Raw genomic sequence first — 6,670 nt, 5'->3', positions numbered from 1 at the left:
CAAATAAAAAGACCCTGTAATTTTTGACTCGCAGCAGATGAACCAAAGAAAATAGGATGTAGGGAGGCTGGTGCAGAAGCCCATGTTGGTGACCCAGGTGACATTACCAGGCTCCTGTCTGGGACCTGCCCTGACACACCCCCAGGCAAGAGATAAGGCTCTGACGGGAACCATCATAGTTCAAACATTGCTGGGTCTGATATGGGAGGGAGCTAGAGAAGCTGTGTCTTGAGCATCAGGAAGATTATGAGTGTCATAAAAAGGGTGAGTGTCAGGAGGATGGAGCCAGGCTCTTCTCGGTGGCAAACAATGATAGGACAAGGGGTAATGGGATCAAGCTGGAACACAAGACGTTCCACTTTAAATTGAGAAAAAACTTCTTCTCAGTGAGGGTGACAGAGCACTGGAACAGGCTGCCCAGGGAGGTTGTGGAGTCTCCTTCGCTGGAGACATTCAAGACCTGCCTGGACATGTTCCTGTGCGACCTCACCTAGGCGTTCCTGCTCCAGCAGGGGGACTGGACTAGATGATCCTTTGAGGTCCCTTCCAATCCCAAACATACTGTGATACTGTGATGAAGTGGGGAGAGGCTGTGCCTTAGGTCAGCAAAAGGGACTGAGTGAGGGAGACAAGTACAGGACAGCAGAACTGGGCTAAACCAGCTGCACTAAAGGCGGGACCGAGGAGACGCACAGAGTGTCGAGTTCAGCACTTTCCATCTGGTAACAGGACAGCTGTAATTGAATTTGCTATCACTTGTTACCACTGCACACGTTTGTAAATACCTCTTTTCAAAACATTCACCTGCTATCAGTTGTCTGCATGAGTACTGGTCAAAGGCTCAACCTTATCTTTACTAAGGAATACTTCGTTTGCTTAAAACCAGGCACACACAATGAGACAGAGCAGCTGAAATATTCACACAAACGTAATACTTTAGCCATTATAAATATTAAATGCTTCCTCTTCTCTCCTGCCCCCACCCCCATCAGCCATAGCTTCTTCCCCCACATTACAATGGTGATTACCTTGTAGAGATGGAAAGCAAAAGTCTCAACAGACACCAGCTTTTATTAGCACTATGCACTGTCAGTCAAGAATTGAAAGCCATCTGGCTGCATAAGCAGAATGCTTAAAAAGATGGGATCTTGCAAGATTCTTGGTATTGATTTTTTTCCTCTCTCTATATTGTCTATCAATTTTATAGCAGGCTCATTTCTCTTCACCCTTCCTTCATGAGCCACACCGTGTGTCAAGAGATTCTTCAGTTCAAAGTAAGACCCAAGGCAAACTTGTCTAATTAGTGTGCCAAATGCCAGGCATAATCCCATCTCTGTAACATAACTGAACTGATGTTGGGGGCGAGGACATGGAAGATGACAACAATGACAAAACTTGTGCTTTTTTTTCACAGAAAATTAGTACAGCTATGTTGGTGTCCACCACATTTTATATTTCACCATCCCTCAATGATGGGAAGGGATCCTCACTACTTTTGTCTATAAATTCTTCCGTTTCTATTGTAGTTAGCCTTAATGAAGACCTAATAATGAAACAAGTGTGGTTTTCTAATTGCTGAAGTGGTAAGCCTTTGTGCATAAAGAGGCCATAAATGGATCACCAAACCTCCGCCCCCACACTCTATAGAGGGGACCTTGAAAAAGCTGCTTAGTTTTAAGTTAAGTGTTAATGGCTTTGGTGAAGTCTGTTCCACACGCAACATCTAGATGTCATTAGCCCCAAAAAACTACAGGTTCAGCAGCTGTCACTCACCTTATATCCCTCCTGATTTATTGCAGCAGAAGCACTTGGCAATTATTTTGACATGAGTACAGTGAGATAAGGAAAAAATAATTAATATTTTCTTATTTCTTTTTCCAGAATTGCATGTAGTAAGGTGAAGTTATGCTCTGCCATTGGGCCCATTGCATTTCTTTCCCTTACCTACAACTAATGATCAACAATACACAATATAATCCTGGATGCATTACTTACTACTGAACTGATCCTTAATTTAACAATGCATTCAACAGTCCTGGACAGAGTCTGACAAGAGTACCACCCACCCTGTTCCCTTTCTGTACACATCTTCAGCCAGCCCCCTTTTGCCACATTGCCCCTATATCACTTATACAACCATCTGGTGTTGTTCTCCCACAGTTCCTAAAAGAGCGAGTTACACTCTGACCTTGCATACAAATTCAGCAAGTCTCCTGGTTTCAGGCATAGAACAACCAAGGTATATTTGACTTGGTTGGAAGAAATCTTTTGCTGATCTGGTACTGTCCCAGACCCTTTTCACATCATCTAACATTTGAAAATACGGGCTCCAAAAAGCACATGCATTTGGCTTTAACTTCAAGCTGAAAAGGCTAATGACAGAAGGAAGAAAAGAGAGTTCAACCTGTAGAGTTTCTCAGTGTCTCCTGTTTCCCCTCAGGTCCCACAGCCTCTGTACACACAAGCAGTGGTAACCTCCTCAGTTCATTTTCCATGCACTTCCCACAGCAGAAAATGTGCTGCAAGTTCTCAAGGGACTGGAGAACTTCAGCTGGTGGAACAAAAGCAACAGGAAGAGGCATCACAAAGACTGCTGCTTGAATGCAGCATAGCCCAATACTAACAAAAGAGCCCTGGCTGCTAGACCGCTTGTTCCTCACAACCCTACACTGTTTGAGGGTTATTTAGGCTTCTGTAAGAGTTTATTGCTTCCAGCCCAACACATGAACAATTTCAACACAACGTGCCACAGATTTCACATTTTCCAGGGTATCCTTTATGATCGTGGGCTTCACAGTTTTCACAGAGAAATTAAAGAAGTCAAAGGCTGTAACTGGTTTCATTTGGACATCCTGTACACAATCTTCTGTTCTTTTTCCCTTGGTCAATGCTGTCTTGCACACACCAGAAAGAGCAGCAGTCCTGGTTTTGGCTGGGGCAGAGTTTATTTTCTTCATAGGAACCAGTATGGAGTTGTGTTTTGGATTTGTGCTGAAAACAGTTTATAACACAAGGATGTTTCCTGTAGTGCTGAGCAGCGCTTACACACCACTTACAGCACCAAGGACTTTTCTGCCTTTCACACCACCCCTGGTTGGAGGTGCACAAGAGTTTGGGAGGGTACACAGCTGGGGTAGCTGATCCCAGCTTACCAAAGGGATGTTCCACACCATATGGCACCATGCCCAGCAATAAAAGCTGAAGAAGGCGAGACCTTCAGAGTGATGGCATCTGTCTTCCCAAGTCACAGTTCAACATGATGGAGCCCAGCTTTCCTGGAGCTGGCTGAACACCTGCCTGGCATGGGAAGCAGTGAATGATTTCCTTGTTTTGCTTTGCCGGTGTGCATAGCTTTTGCTTTACCTATTAAACTGTCTTTATCTCAACCCATGAGTTTTCTCACTTTTCCAATTCTCTCCCCCATCCTACCAGGGAGGAGCGAGCAAGTAGCTGTGTGGTGCTTAGTTGAAGGCTGGGGTTAAAAATCACAACAGCAGGCAAACTGGATCTTGGCAAGGAAAAAAGAGGATAGACTTGAACAAGTCCAAACCTCTCACGTTCAAAAATTCTACCAGAAATTACTTTGGCTGTATCTGAAAAGTTTCCAGCAATGCTCAAGAAGTCCCCGCTGGGACAACAAGTACAATTGCCCATGGTGGCACGTTAACATGGTCTTGATGTTGCAAGACCAAGGAACATCATGGATTACTTGAAAGGCTTGTGGCTGTTGCATTCACTTTCCAGACCTGTAAGTTATGATGGAGTGTCACAAGGGACATACCTGAAAATATCCTTTTGTTTAGGCAAAACCTGTGGCAAGCTACAGACAGAAAATGAGAGTGAGCTCCATCAGTTACACAGATAAAGCTGAGGAAGCCCATGTGTGGGGGACTACAGTGGGTCCATGGATTCCCTGACAGAGGGCATGGGAACAGAAATTAGCCTTGAAGATATTAAGGCTTACCCATGAGAAAAATGGAAGTAAAGGAGTATCTGGAGATATTAAGGTGTATCCATGACAGAGAAGGGAGTAAGAGAGTAGCGTTGATGATAGCAAAATTAGCCAATGATATGTTACTGCTGTAACTCATAACCAATAGTGAAGAGACACATGAATTGGTAAAACTGTATAAAAATGCACTTGTGGCAATAAATGGCATCTACTACTTTCATCCTGGAAGAACTTGGTCTATGTCATTTGTCCATCTCCACCACAACACCCATGTATTAAAGTCTGTCAAGATCTCTATGTGCTGTCCCATGGAGGCCAAGGTAACACTTCCTTCTACCTATACCCAAAATTGCGGCATTATATGTATCACAGTATGTTTGGGATTGGAAGGGACCTCAAAAGATCATCTAGTCCAATCCCCCTGCTGGAGCAGGAACGCCTAGGTGAGGTCGCACAGGAACATGTCCAGGCGGGTCTTGAATGTCTCCAGCGAAGGAGACTCCACAACCCCCCTGGGCAGCCTGTTCCAGTGCTCTGTCACCCTCACTGAGAAGAAGTTTTTTCTCAATTTAAAGTGGAACGTCTTGTGTTCCAGCTTGATCCCATTACCCCTTGTCCTATCATTGTTTGCCACCGAGAAGAGCCTGGCTCCATCCTCATGGCACTCACCCTCTACATATTTATAAACATGAATGAGGTCACCCCTCAGTCTCCTCCAAACTAAAGAGACCCAGCTCTCTCAGCCTTTCCTCATAAGGGAGATGCTTCACTCCCTTAATCATCTTTGTTGCCCTGCGCTGGACTCCCTCCAGCAGTTCCCTGTCCTTCTTGAACTGAGGGGCCCAGAACTGGACACAATATTCTAGATGGGGTCTCACCAGGGCAGAGTAGAGGGGAAGGAGAACCTCTCTCGATCTACTAACCACCCCACTTCTAATATACCCCAGGATGCCATTGGCCTTCCTGGCCACAAGGGCACAGTGCTGGCTCATGGTCATCCTGTTGTCCACCAGGACCCCCAGGTCCCTTTCCCCTACACTGCTTTCTAATAGGTCATTCCCCAGCCTATACTGGAACCTGGGGTTGTTCCTGCCCAGATGCAGGACTCTACACTTTCCCTTGTTAAATTTCATTAGGTTATTCCCCGCCCAACTCTCCAGCCTGTCCAGGTCTCACTGGATGGCAGAACAGCCTTCTGGCACGTCAGCCACTCCTCCCAGCTTAGTGTCATCAGCAAACTTGCTGTTAGTACACTCAATTCCCTCGTCTAAATCGTTAATGAATATATTGAATAATATTGGCCCCAGTACTGACCCCTGAGGCACTCCACTAGATACTGGCCTCCAACTAGACTCCGCACCATTGACTACCACGCTCTGGCTTCTCTCCTTAAGCCAGTTTGCAACCCACCTCACTACTCTATTGTCCAGACCGCATCTCCTCAACTTAGCTGTGAGGATGCTGTGGGAGACTGTGTCAAAGGCTTTACTGAAGTCAAGGTAGACCACATCCACCACAGATCCTTCACAAATGCACAGCGGTTTGGGCTTTTGCAATTGTATCAATAGAGAAAACATAGTTTCACAATGTAACACCTGAGAGAAGGGGAGAAATACCTCACCTACCATCTAGACATGTTACATAGAATCAAGAGTATTTTTCAAACCACACCATCACACACAAAAGAAACTCAGCTCCTAGCATAAGCATAATTTCAGCCCATAAAATTAAAATTAACTATTTCCATTTGAACAGAATTGGGTCCACTCACTTGATGTACTCATCCCTTTATTGTCCAACTCTAGCCAAAGATTTTAATGTCTGATCTTATTACAAATAAGAATCAAAAACAGGGATGAGGGACCTTCAACCTGACCTCCTGAAGAGTTATGGTTACTATCCCTAAAACACACAGAACTTATAATTAAAAGCAGAGTTTTAAAGCCCTAGCTCTACTCCAAGAGAAAACAGCACTGCTCCTGTCACTGCTCCTGTCTTTGAAGACCAGAAGTCACTTTAGCTATGCCTATTACTGTGCTTCAAATATCTTCACAGAAGAGCAAAAGGAAGTTTTTATGGAAGACACATAAAAACCTCAGCTTATTTCTTCAGTGTAATCAAGTGGAAACATATAGTAAAGAGTTTAAAAATACACCCTAACCTCCATGCATGAAATAAGAGTTAAACAAAAAAAAAAAAAAATTTTTTTTTTTTAAACCTTTGGGATGATTGTCCTGCAATAAAATACAATTTTCACATATGTTTGAGCTCCTGGACTGTTTGTCTGTTGAAGTCTGAAAGATGTTTAATTAGTCTTCATTTATTAAAGCCCACAGCAGGTACCTGACCAAACCGAAACAGCAGGAGAGGGAGCAACACGCTTTGCAATTGCGTTTCCCTTGATAAGCCCACAGCCCAAATTCTCTTTCTAGAAAGCTCTGAAAAAGTGGCAGTATTTGGTACAATTTTAACACAGTAGGGAGTTAAGAGCATGAAAGAGAGCGACAGAAACGAAGGTCTGCAAATCACGAGTACCGCTTGCAGTGGCATCACACGATCCATCGGTGCGTAAATTACAGGTGCCCTACCCACACTCCTACTGCCTCCAACATGGACCCTGCGGCCATTAGGTGCCGCAGCTGCACCAAGTCAGGAATGTTCCCGCTTACCTTGCCACCACTGTCTTGTATTTCTAAACTTTTTATCTCCAAAAGAGCT

This window comes from Streptopelia decaocto (assembly GCF_964273445.1).
Source record: "Streptopelia decaocto genome assembly, chromosome: 1".
Classification (NCBI taxonomy): Eukaryota; Metazoa; Chordata; class Aves; order Columbiformes; family Columbidae; genus Streptopelia; species Streptopelia decaocto.
The sequence above is the reverse complement of the archived record's forward strand: the minus strand, read 5'-3'. Positions refer to the sequence as shown.